Below are 13,841 nucleotides of genomic sequence, written 5' to 3' on the forward strand. Positions count from 1 at the left end.
ATGACGGAAACCAACGCCGCGCAGCAGAACCCATTTACTTTTATGTGGTTCGTCGACCCTCCATCACAGATTTTGACGATTTTGTTGGACAAATAGCGCAGCATGCTGCGCTATTCTGGCCAGGAAAACCGTGATGGAAGCCATTAAAGTCAATGGTGCGTTGGTTTCCGTCACGCGACAGATCCGGTTCATTTGCTCCTATGAAGGAAGTCGCCATGTTTTTTTTTAGTCATCACACCAAGTGGCATTCGCTAGTTCTGTGATGCCATCGGGTCAGCGCAGTACCGCATCCCTGATGCCCATTCCAGACACCTCGCAGAATCCACGATGCACGGACGCGACTTCAACTCTTTACACCCAAAATATTCCTAACTTTTCTCGCAAATTTGTTCAAAAACAAGAGAACAAAACAAACATAATGCCACGCAGTGCCCACTAAACACAGCCATATAGTGAACACATAGCAGCGCCATATAGCGGGCAGAGAAATGTGTACACGAGGGGGCCAAAGACCCTACACGGTAGAGACCCTCGGCCAATGTCACCTTTTATCCAAAAAAACATGAAAGGGGCGTGGCTAAATACTGGGTGATGGTTGTGACAAATTATTGAACTGCGCCATATTTTTTATGGGTAAACACGTAACACTGGTGTCCGGTACATCCGGCGTTGTGCCAGATATACCGTGCGCCTCGGTGATAAATTCAGTGGAATATGCGCCAAATTTCTACTGGATTCAGACTGGTGTCAAAAACATCCATTTTGCATATTTTTGTTTTTTTTAGCCCAACCAGTACTGAAGTTTTAGTCACCACTTTCTTAGGTCTTGTTCACATTGGCGTTGGAGGTTCCGTCATAGATCCGGCCCAAAATATTGGAAAGAATAGTGCAATATGCAGTAAAGCCACGGACGCCCGACGGAACCCATTAAAGTCAATGGGTTCTTCCGAGTCCGATGGGGTCAGTCATGCAACGGAACCGGCGCTTCCAGATGTGAACGAGGCCTTTAACGGAAAAGCAACAGCGGCTGGAAGTGACAAATAGAACAGAACCACACGAGTGGCGGAGCACTTTTTTGGGTTTTTTTTTTCATCAGCACGGCCCAACAATTGGGGAAAAGTTAGGTCGAGGGCTACACGGCCTCTTTGGTTGTGCGACAAAAATCGGTGTCATAGTGCGAGATCGCATCTAAGGATTGTCAATGCGGTCGGGTCGCGACAAAAAAGGACTGCGACACTCGCAAAAATCCAAACTAACTCGCTCGCGACAGGTCTGTGATCTGAGGGGTTTTGTTTGTTTTTTTAACAGCCAAATTGCGCAGACAAAACCCCAAAAATTGCTTTCAATCGGAGCATCTGAAGTTCAGTGTGTGAACACGGCCTTATGGGGAAAGAAACGGATGGGGTTTTTCAATTATACTCAATGGGGGAATTTATTTATTTATTTATTTTTTAAATCTATCAAATTGGATGATCGTATCGGTTTAGATCCAGGGGCACATTGACCATTCGGGTCACAGCTCTTATACAGAAACTGCACCAAGGACTTCAGAGCTCAACTTAAAAAAAAAAAAAAAAAAAAAAAAGGAGTATGGTGGAAGGGGCCAATGACCCGAACTGCCCAGGGGCCCAAACAATTTTTGGATCCATTAAAACTTAAAAAAAAAAAAAATCCCAAAAACAAAACTACTATATGAATACATTTTCAACTAGCCAAACGCATGAGCAGCCGCCTCTACTACTCCCTTAGTACTGAATACCATGCAACGCTCTATGTGAGCTATATAATAATATATGTGTGTGTGTAATGATACGTCCTGACCTCAAATGCAGCGTTGTCCACGCCGGTGCTCGCTTTCTCCATCTCTCTGGCTGCAGGTGATAGTGAGACTGAGCGCTGCCCAGGTACCTCGCCCTCCCCAGGTACCTCGCCCTCCCCCGACACCTCGCCCTCCCCAGGTGATATGAGGCACCGGCTCCTAGATTGAGACCTGCAGCTCCAACACAAGTCAATGAGTAATGAATGAAGCCGGGACTTATGTAAAGCAGCAGAGCTCAACTGTGCGGCTGGCACCTCCCTATGTCATCGCCAGTTCCCAGCGCTCACTAAATAACGCCGTAATCCTTAGGACAATAGAAACTTGCCACGGAAAAGCTGCACGTTGAGTCAGTTGGCGCATTGTCCGCTGCATTACATAAGTGGGAACTAAAAAAAAAAAAGAAGGGCAACCAGTTTAGGAAGCGGATAATAGTAGTAGGCACAGTCCTGGGGTGGCATAGGGTGGTCCCAGCTGCAAAGGAGCTTCTATGGGCACCTACAATGTGGATTTTATAATACTGGTGTCTTCTTATGCGGCAGACTGGACACCAGGGCCCGGGTGCGTCTTCTACCTCCGTACCGCCCTGATCGTGCCCTATATGATGTCTCTGCTCTGCGAACCCTCTCCGCCATTCACTACCTGCAGTTCTGACTCCAGGGCCGGGCTCATTCCTTCTGGGGGGGGCGGTTTAATTGATTGAATTACACCCATTGTGTAGATGCAAAGATAATCTGCAAATACAACGCCGTCCCTTTAAATGCTTTTGTTTTGTGGATCGGATGATGAAATTAGGAACAGGGTAGGAAATGCGTGTTCCTCGAACGCTAAATTGTGACGCACCCACAACGAGCATCAAAATTTACCATCCAGAGAAGTTAGTAACGTGGTTGACGCGCGGTATTGATGCAATTGTTGACGCAGCTCTTTAAGGGTATGTTCACACGGCCTATTTACGGACGTAATTCGGGCGTTTTTGCCCCGAATTACGCCCGAAAATAGCGCCTCAATAGCGCTGACAAACATCTGCCCATTGAAAGCAATGGGCAGACGTTTGTCTGTTCACACGAGGCGTATATTTACGCGCCGCTGTCAAATGACGGCGCGTAAATAGACGCCCGCGTCAAAGAAGTGACCTGTCACTTCTTTGGCCGTAATTGGAGCCGTTCTTCATTCACTCCAATGAATAGCAGCGCCAATTACGGCCGTAATTGACGCGGCGTTCAAGCGCCTGCACATGCCGGTACGGCTGAAATTACGGGGATGTTTTCAGGCTGAAACATCCCCGTAATTTCAGCCGTAACGGACGCCCTCGTGTGAACATACCCTTTTAGGCCAAAATGTTCACACGGGGTCTTTTGCCGAGTTTTTTGCCGCGGAAACCGCGTCGCAAAACTCGGCAGAAACGGCCCGAGAACGCCTCCCATTGATTTCAATGGGAGGCGTCGGCGTCTTTTTCCCGCGAGCAGTAAAACTGCCTCGCGGGAAAAAGAAGCGACATGCCCTATCTTCGGGCGCTTCCGCCTCCGACCTCCCATTGACTTCAATGGGAGGCAGGAGAAAGTGTATATCTCGCTGTTTTATGCCCGCGGCGCTCAATGGCCGCGGGCGAAAAACGGCGCGATAATTGCTGTTCACACGGAGTATTTTGGGGGAGGAATATCTGCCTCAAAATTCCGTTTGGAACTTTGAGGCAGATATTCCTCCCCCAAAATACTCCGTGTGAACATAGAGGCCGGGTTCCCACGGAGCGTAAATGCTGCGGAATTTCCGGAGCATTTACAGTAGCCGCAAAGTGGATGAGATTCAGAAAAGCTCCTGCCCCCGCTGCAGGAAAAAAAAACCGCAATGTAAACGATTTCGGGCCCCTCAATCTTGGAAACGGTGGGGGGGTCACAGAGTTATGACCCCCAACCAACTTCCTTTTATGACCTCTCTGATTGAATGAACAGAAGAATCGTTGTAGGACAAGACCGTCCCATTCACACGTATGTTTGGCGGATTAATGAAATATCCTGCACAAAGCAGGAAATAAGCGGCAACCAGAAAATAAGGGGCGCCGCTAATCTCCACAACGGTTTAGGACCTGGTAAATCAGTGCAGTAGCCAAAATGCCACGTGTGAATGAGATATTATATGTATCTATGTCTATGTGTACAATAATACTGCCACCTGCTGGCTATAAGCGGCTACACTGCAACTAATGTGTATAAACCAATCAATTCACATGATTATCCTGACATTTTGGCTCCATATTTCTAGAATTGTTTTATGGAAGCCGTACTACAGTAAAATAACCGTGGTGACTACATAAACACAGTGGATGGAACATGCTTGCTGTCAGTGAATTGAAACATTAAAAAATAAAAATATTACAACCAGAGGCTGAAAACCCATCCAAACCTAATACGTATCACAGCTGAGGGTTTGTTACACTAGATTAGCGTAGCTTCTTACCTACACTGATACAGTGTTACAAACTCTGAGCTGTGAACAAGACTAGGTCAGGACGGGTCGATCTGTGTGGATAGAGATTAGTGCTGTGGACAAGTTTTGCCCACAGAAGACTGCCCAGACTGAATGCAATTGTAACAAACTCCAGCTTTGTGATCTGGACAGGTTTTCAGCCTCTGGATTTAAACAAGAATATTTCCATTCACTAACAGCAAGCAGAGATCCCGAAAATGTAGAAAAAATGGACCACAAAGTATATTAGAAAGTGGCAGAAGTTGTCATTCTACAAGAATTAAACTTTATTTATATTTACATTTATAAGCCCCGCCCCCATTCTACCTGGGAAATCCCTAAAATCGCCATTTATAGTCAAAATTTGCATAAACACCACCCCTTTTGGGGTCCACTTTGTGAGACAGCCCCACAAAAACATGACTTGGCAAACATGCTTTCATTGGAGAATCAGGGTGAATTTAGATGAGACGTTTTAACTACGCGGTAAAAGACGCATCAAAAATTGCGTAAAAAACGCACACTGTTTTGCCGCAAATTGACGTGGTTTCCGATGCGATTTCTGCCTATGCTATTTTTACAAGTGAAACTCTTAAAATAAAGGCGTTTCGCCTGTAAGAAGCGCATTGGTAAAACCCCCACTGGAAACCGTGGTAAATCACGGTAAAACAGTGTGCGGTACTTCCGTGATTTTTGATGCGTCTTTTACCGCGTGGCCAAAAACTTGTCATCTAAATGCAGCCTTATTAATGCGGTTCTTGACGGCGCGGCTACCACCGAGCAGGATCGAGGCCGGACGACTATCCTACAAGCATCATCCTCCATATAAAGCTGTATCTGGCTCGTGGCGTACAAGTCGGACGCCATGCTGCGTTACGTCTGTTTGTGAGTGATCCAGTCAGTGGGGGGGGGGGGGGATAGATCTGAATGAATCGCACCGTTGTTTATTTCTACGTTTTCTCTTGAATAATCTTTTATAAATGGAGTCACGTGCCGCCGTCATCGTCTACCAACCTCTTGGAAGTCGGAAATAATCATCTGATACTGTAAATCTGAAGCGTGGCTGCGGAACACTCCACTGCTCCGCCTGTAAATCAGAACTCCACATCCGCTTCAGCTCTACATAACACGTTAAGTAACTTTGCAAATACATTTTACATAAAGGTCTTATACTCCAGTCACATCCAGAGCTGCATTCACATATCTATCAGTTTACAGTCACATCCAGAGCTGCATTCGCATATCTATCAGTTTACAGTCACATCCAGAGCTGCATTCGCATATCTATCAGTTTACAGTCACATCCAGAGCTGCATTCGCATATCTATAAGTTTACAGTCACATCCAGAGCTGCATTCGCATATCTATCAGTTTACAGTCACATCCAGAGCTGCATTCGCATATCTATCAGTTTACAGTCACACCCAGAGCTGCATTTGCATATCTATCAGTTTACAGTCACATCCAGAGCTGCATTCGCATATCTATCAGTTTACAGTCACATCCAGAGCTGCATTCGCATATCTATCAGTTTACAGTCACACCCAGAGCTGCATTCGCATATCTATCAGTTTACAGTCACATCCAGAGCTGCATTCCCATATCTATCAGTTTACAGTCACACCCAGAGCTGCATTTGCATATCTATCAGTTTACAGTCACATCCAGAGCTGCATTCGCATATCTATCAGTTTACAGTCACATCCAGAGCTGCATTCGCATATCTATCAGTTTACAGTCACATCCAGAGCTGCATTCACATATCTATCAGTTTACAGTCACATCCAGAGCTGCATTCGCATATCTATCAGTTTACAGTCACATCCAGAGCTGCATTCGCATATCTATCAGTTTACAGTCACATCCAGAGCTGCATTCGCATATCTATCAGTTTACAGTCACATCCAGAGCTGCATTCGCATATCTATCAGTTTACAGTCACATCCAGAGCTGCATTCGCATATCAGTTTACAGTCACATCCAGAGCTGCATTCGCTTATCTATCAGTTTACAGTTACATCCAGAGCTGCATTCACATATCTATCAGTTTACAGTTACATCCAGAGCTGCATTCACATATCTATCAGTTTACAGTCACATCCAGAGCTGCATTCGCTTATCTATCAGTTTACAATCACATCCAGAGCTGCATTCGCATATCTATTAGTTTACAGTCACATCCAGAGCTGCATTCACATATCTATCAGTTTACAGTCACATCCAGAGCTGCATTCACATATCTATCAGTTTACAGTCACACCCAGAGCTGCATTTGCATATCTATCAGTTTACAGTCACATCCAGAGCTGCATTCGCATATCTATCAGTTTACAGTCACATCCAGAGCTGCATTCGCATATCTATCAGTTTACAGTCACATCCAGAGCTGCATTCGCATATCTATCAGTTTACAGTCACATCCAGAGCTGCATTCACATATCTATCAGTTTACAGTCACATCCAGAGCTGCATTCGCATATCTATCAGTTTACAGTCACATCCAGAGCTGCATTCGCATATCTATCAGTTTACAGTCACATCCAGAGCTGCATTCGCATATCTATCAGTTTACAGTCACATCCAGAGCTGCATTCACATATCTATCAGTTTACAGTCACATCCAGAGCTGCATTCGCATATCAGTTTACAGTCACATCCAGAGCTGCATTCGCTTATCTATCAGTTTACAGTTACATCCAGAGCTGCATTCACATATCTATCAGTTTACAGTCACATCCAGAGCTGCATTCGCATATCTATCAGTTTACAGTCACATCCAGAGCTGCATTCGCATATCTATCAGTTTACAGTTACATCCAGAGCTGCATTCGCATATCAGTTTACAGTCACATCCAGAGCTGCATTCACATATCTATCAGTTTACAGTTACATCCAGAGCTGCATTCACATATCTATCAGTTTACAGTTACATCCAGAGCTGCATTCACATATCTATCAGTTTACAGTCACATCCAGAGCTGCATTCGCATATCTATTAGTTTCCAATCAGTTCTCACAACTCTTTGCTGCTTCAACATCTTCACAGAGCTGGCCTGGCTGTGCTGCATTTCAGAAGATGTAGTGTATTCACCCGATAGTACAACGTCATATCCCACAATGCCGTGCATAAAAAATGCTCACATACAAAACATACATAATATTAGAGAATATCTTGATCTGTGGAGGCCCCCATGCAAAGCATTGTGGGGGATCCCTCTTTTTCTCCGGAAGGAGGGAACTCAGAAAAATAGGTTACAGGTAAAAGAAGTTGTGCAGCGAAGACAGTGATCCTAGAAAAAGTAACAGAGCGTAGAATGATAGTCTCCAAGTACAACCAGAATACAGGGCCCAAACAATACCCCCATATAGTGCCCAAACAATACCCCCATATAGTGCCCAAACAATACCCCCATATAGTCCCCTTATAGCATCATACGGTTTTCCTATAACACCACCCTATAGTGCCCATGTAACAGCACCATACAGTCCCCATATAACACCACCCTATAGTGCCCACATAAAGCAGCACACAGTCTCCATATATCACCCTATAGTGCCCATATAATAGCACGAGTCTCCATATACCACCCTATAGTGCCCACAAAAAGCACCATACAGTCTCCATATAATACCACCCTATAGTGCCCACAAAAAGCACCATACAGTCTCCATCTAATACCACCCTAGACTGCCCATGTAATAGCACCATACAGTCTCCATATAATACCACCCTATAGTGCCCATATAATAGCACGACAGTCTCCATATAATACCACAGATCACTGCATTTCTAACCTGAGTACCCCTTTATCAAAAACATTTCAACCAAGTACCCCCAAGTTTATGATCAGTCGTGATTTATAGGAGGAGGGGATAAATATTAGTGGTTGTTGACTCGGTTTATGTTTGGGAGGGGGAAGGGTCTTCTTTCATAACAGAGATATTGCGGGGGATGATTAGTGGGACAGGAGCTGGGAGGACCACACATACCCCTGAAACTGTACCATAAAGTGCCCAACTAATACCACCAAACACTACCCAAAATATACAGTACCCACATAACATTGCCATACTGTGCCCATATATCATCCTCAAGTTCCACAAAAGAAATAACCTTACCCGGTCTAAATATTACCACCATACAGCGCAGAGTTCTGCAACTTTCTAATAAACTTGGTGTTTCAATTTCTTTCCATTTTCAAGATCTCGTCTTGCTGTCAGTGAATCAGAACTTTTTTTTTTCTTTTTTTGCAATTTTTTTTTAAAGCTGTATAGAGCTACTACTTTTCACTAAGGGTTTGTTACAATATATCCAGCCTAGGCAATCCTCTGTGACCTAAACACATCCATCTCTCTACTGCCCTGATCATTTGTTTCAATGTATCAGTGCAGGTAAAATGTATCAGCCTGGAATCTAGAGGGCTCGCAGAGAATTATCTAGACCCGATACAATTGTAGCAAACCCCTAGCTGTGAGAAGTATTAGGTCTGTACAGGTTTACAGGCCCTGGATGTAAAGAAGAATGCTTCCATTCACTGACAGCAAGCAGTGTCATAAAAAAGTAGATTACAAAACTTTTTATTATGCAATGCACATACCTTTAATGTCAGAACATTGTTGGAGGTCTGTGACCTGGAACCCCTCATCGGTGGTCGTAGAAAGCTCCAGCCACCGACAGGGGGGTACACGCACTTCAGCATATTAGTTCTGGGAATCAGTGGGGGTCCCAGCTCAAAGACCTCCACCATTATTAGGACATTGCAGATGATCGCGTTCCCTTTTAAGTTCTGGGAAGACTAGATGTATAAATGGCGCAGACGCACTCAGGACCGTTTACCGAGCAGTGGGCTAGTTGGAAGATTAGGGTTAATAAGACTTGCCTTGTACGCTGCCTTGTCCAGGCCGTTTTGTCCCTTGAGCCCCTCAGTGGTCGTCATCATCCTCCAGGCAGCTGACAGGCACACGGTGAAATCTCAGCTCTGCTGTATCATGCTACATGGCAGAACAGTAAATGGGAAGCTGCTCCGGTCGGCTGGGAAGTTAAGGAGAGAGGAGCTGAGACTCATGTGAGCAGAATTATCACAATCTGAATTTAATTTATTGATGGACCGTCACTTCCTGGCAATAAGAACAAGGGTTAATATAGTCAAATCTCTAGTCCGGCACCTGAAATTCTGCTCATGTGACAGCCATAAAACCAAAAATTGTTGCAAAGACCTAAGACTTTATTCACACGACAGTGAAAAAAAAAACCGGAGTTGAAAACGCATTAAACGGTCTGTTTTTCACAGACATTTACATCCAGGTGTCTCCAAATTTTCTTCCAATTCTCGGCTGTCTGACCATTTTTACCAACCATTTGTCATCTGTTTGTCATCCATTTATTACGTCTGTTAAAAAATCGGATGCGTTTCAGATAGTGCCACAATGCCCCTATAGATAGTGCCACACACTGCACCCTATAGATAGTGCCACACTGCCCCCTGTAGATAGTTCCACACATAGTGCCCATGTAGATAGTGCCACACTGCCCCCTGTAGATAGTTCCACACATAGTGCCCATGTAGATAGTGCCACACTGCCCCCTGTAGATAGTGCCACACACTGCACTCTGTAGATAGTGCCACACATACTGCTCATACAGATAGTGTCACACACTGCACCCTGTAGATAGTGCCACACATAGTGCTCATGCATATAGTTCCACACATAGTGCCCATGTAGATAGTGCCACACTGCCCCCTGTAGATAGTGCCACACATAGTGCTCATACAGATAGTGCCACACTGCCCCCTGTAGATAGTGGCACACACTGCACCCTGTAGATAGTGCCACACATAGTGCTCATGCAGATAGTTCCACACATAGTGCCCATGTAGATAGTGCCACACTGCCCCCTGTAGATAGTGCCACACATAGTGCTCATACAGATAGTGCCACACTGCCCCCTGTAGATAGTGGCACACACTGCACCCTGTAGATAGTGCCACACATAGTGCTCATACAGATAGTGCCACACTGCCCCCTGTAGATAGTTCCACACATAGTGTCCATGTAGATAGTGCCACAATGCCCCTATAGATAGTGCCACACACTGCCCCTGTAGATAGTTCCACACATAGTGCCCATGTAGATAGTGCCACACTGCCCCCTGTAGATAGTGCCACACTGCCCCCTGTAGATAGTGCAACAAACAGCACCCTGTAAATAGTGGCACACATAGTGCTCATGCAGATAGTGCAATACTGCCCCCTGTAGATAGTTCCTCAAATAGTGCCCATGTAGATAGTGCCACACTGCCCGTGTAGATAGTGCCACACATAGTGCTCATACAGATAGTGCCACACACTGCACCCTGTAGATAGTGCCACACATAGTGGTCATGCAGATAGTGCCACACTGCCCCCTGTAGATAGTGCCACACATAGTGCCCATGTAGATAGTGCCACACTGCCCCCTGTAGATAGTGCCACACATAGTGCTCATACAGATAGTGCCACACACTGCACCCTGTAGATAGTGCCACACATAGTGCTCATGCAGATAGTGCCACACCGCCCCCTGTAGATAGTTCCACACATAGTGCCCATGTAGATAGTGCCACACTGCCCCTGTAGATAGTGCCACACATAGTGCTCATACAGATAGTGCCACACACTGCACCCTGTAGATAGTGCCACACATAGTGCTCATGCAGATAGTGCCACACCGCCCCCTGTAGATAGTTCCACACATAGTGCCCATGTAGATAGTGCCACACTGCCCCCTGTATATAGTGCCACACATAGTGCTCATACAGATAGTGCCACACACTGCACCCTGTAGATAGTGCCACACATAGTGCTCATGCAGATAGTGCCACACCGCCCCCTGTAGATAGTTCCACACATAGTGCCCATGTAGATAGTGCCACACTGCCCCCTGTATATAGTGCCACACATAGTGCTCATACAGATAGTGCCACACACTGCACCCTGTAGATAGTGCCACACATAGTGCTCATGCAGATAGTGCCACACCGCCCCGTGTAGATAGTTCCACACATAGTGCCCATGTAGATAGTGCCACACTGCCCCTGTAGATAGTGCCATACTGCCCCTGTAGATAATTCCACACATAGTGCGCATGTAGATAGTGCCATACTGCCCCTGTAGATATTTCTACACACAGTGCCCATGTAGATAGTGCCACACCGCCCCCTGTAGATAGTGCCACAGTGCTGATATACAAGAAATATGGATGACCCTGATAGCTGGCGGGCAACAAACATCTAATGCAAAGAACGAATGTGCCTCATAGGACACAGTGCCCAGCTTTCCCAGCTATCACAACGTTCACAACGTTGAAGTAATTGATTAATAATGAACTTTTATTGGATATAACTAAAAAAAGGGTAACAAAGTGGGAGATACGAATAACTTTCTGAAAAAAAGCCGATAAAAACGTGTGAATAGAACCCATCCACTTCTATTGGCCGCGGACACCTTTCCGTATCGCTACAGATTGGTATTTCTGCCGTAGAAGTGTACCGCAAAAGATAGGAAATGTCCCATCTTTTGCGTTTTACGGGCCGTGCTCCCATACTTTGTATGGGAGGACGGGCCAAGAATGCGGGCTGTGGCCCGCGGCCGTCGGTGGCCGTCTGTACCCGCAATCGTGGGCCGTGATTGCGGGCACGGCCGTGTGCATGAGTCCTTAGAGTATGGTCCCAAGTAGCGGCGTCCACATGCAGCCGAATCCCAGATCACTTACAGATTTTGCAACATCTATGACTTAAAAGTTATATAATATTAAAGAGCGAAGTCTATTACAGCCATCATGTCCCTGGGTGACAACCAATATGGCCGCCATATAGCCTTTACCCAGCTTTCCTAGAGACCTGAAGGGTTAATCTGCCTAGTTATGCATAGGAATGAGAGAAGCGAAAGTGTAAATGCAGCAGTAGGGAGATTTGCCATTCAGGAGTCTGGAAAAGCTGGGTGACACTCCCTGTAGGAGCTATAAACTCCTGGGAACTTCTCAATCAAATTAGATTAGGGCTGCCTGGAAAACATGACCTCGTGCACAAATCACAGTAAAATGGCGGTTGAATCGCGACTTCATCGCAGAATTTCCGACAGGGCCTCATTTATTAAAACTGACTAATAGAAAAACGTTCCTTGTTGTCCATAGCAACCAATCGGAGCTCAGCTTTCATGTCTTCAACTGCTCTGGGCAAATGAAAGCTGCTCTGTGATTGGTTGCTATGGGCAACTGATGGCAGCTGATTGGTAAATCATCTGTCAGTCACTGGGTGTAAAATAGGGAAACATGGGAGACCTGTGCCCAGGGATCTCCTACCAGTGTGCAGGTCCAGCACACAGTACAGAGGGTCTGCTAAAATAGTGTGCCACATCTCTGAACTACAATTAGGGGGGCACATGGTGGGCACCAAGGAAGTGGCCTTTTTTGCAAAAATAATAAAAAAAATATCGACCCCCTGCTGTCACTTGTTCATGGTAGCAATCACACCCCATCATCCTGGGACAAAACGACATGACGGTGCGCCAAATATCATCTTGGCATTCGCACCCAGGCAAATGTCAGGTGAAACATGTCAAATAAATGTTTCCTCTGTAAAAACTGCGCAGCTGAAAACGGCATCACAAAACCACGGTACAATCGCGTGCAGTTTTTGATGCTATTTTTGATTACGTTTTTATTGCACAGCCAAAAACGTCTCGTGTAAGGCCCTGTTCACACGACGGAATTTTCAATCCCATTCCGTCGAGTTTTCCGCATCGGAATCTGCGTAAATTTTGTCGGGTTACAAGGCTCCCATTGATATCAATGGGAAAATGGGAAACCGCTCTGTTGGGGTGGAGTTTTCAGCCGCGAAATATCAAACAGCCTCACTGGAAAAAAAGAATTGACACGTTACTTCTTGATGCGGTTTCCTCTGAGTATGGCGCCGTGAAAACAGCGACAGAAGCCACAAGCGGGTTATCCGAATTGAATGCGGAAAATCTGGGTTGCGAAAAACGCGGTTGTAAACTGTGAAACCGCGACAGAAATCAGACGGCCTCAGATCTCTGTTGCTGGATATCGGCAGAATAGAGGTCGGATTTTTTCACTTGACAAATCTGTTGTGTGAACATGGCCTTAATACTTTGCTTAGGAAGTGCAGACCCTCCAAGGGCACCTATTATGGGGGTGCAGACTGGTCTGGACCTCAGCTGGCACCTCTAATACCACTTTTTGCAATTCAGTCCAACATCTCAGGGGGCAGCGCGTCGCACAGCGTGGATATGTGGACTCTGTGGGTGGCATTTATACGGGCAGGGTAAAGGAACTATGGCAGTCACCTATGGCAACAGTGAATGAAAGCTGAAGTGGGCATTTATGTGGGCACTATGGCTTGCTCTGTTGGCACTGTGAGGAGTTGGACACTCAAAAATGGGCATGTAAAAAGGTGTGTATGTTGTATGCGGGCGTACTTCTTTTTTTAAATTTCAGGATATGGGAGTTTATATGATCGAGCCCACCCAACTGTAGAAACAGCGATGCCAATGTCCAAACT

Source organism: Rhinoderma darwinii, chromosome 3 (assembly GCF_050947455.1).
Source record: "Rhinoderma darwinii isolate aRhiDar2 chromosome 3, aRhiDar2.hap1, whole genome shotgun sequence".
In the NCBI taxonomy this organism is placed as follows: Eukaryota; Metazoa; Chordata; class Amphibia; order Anura; family Rhinodermatidae; genus Rhinoderma; species Rhinoderma darwinii.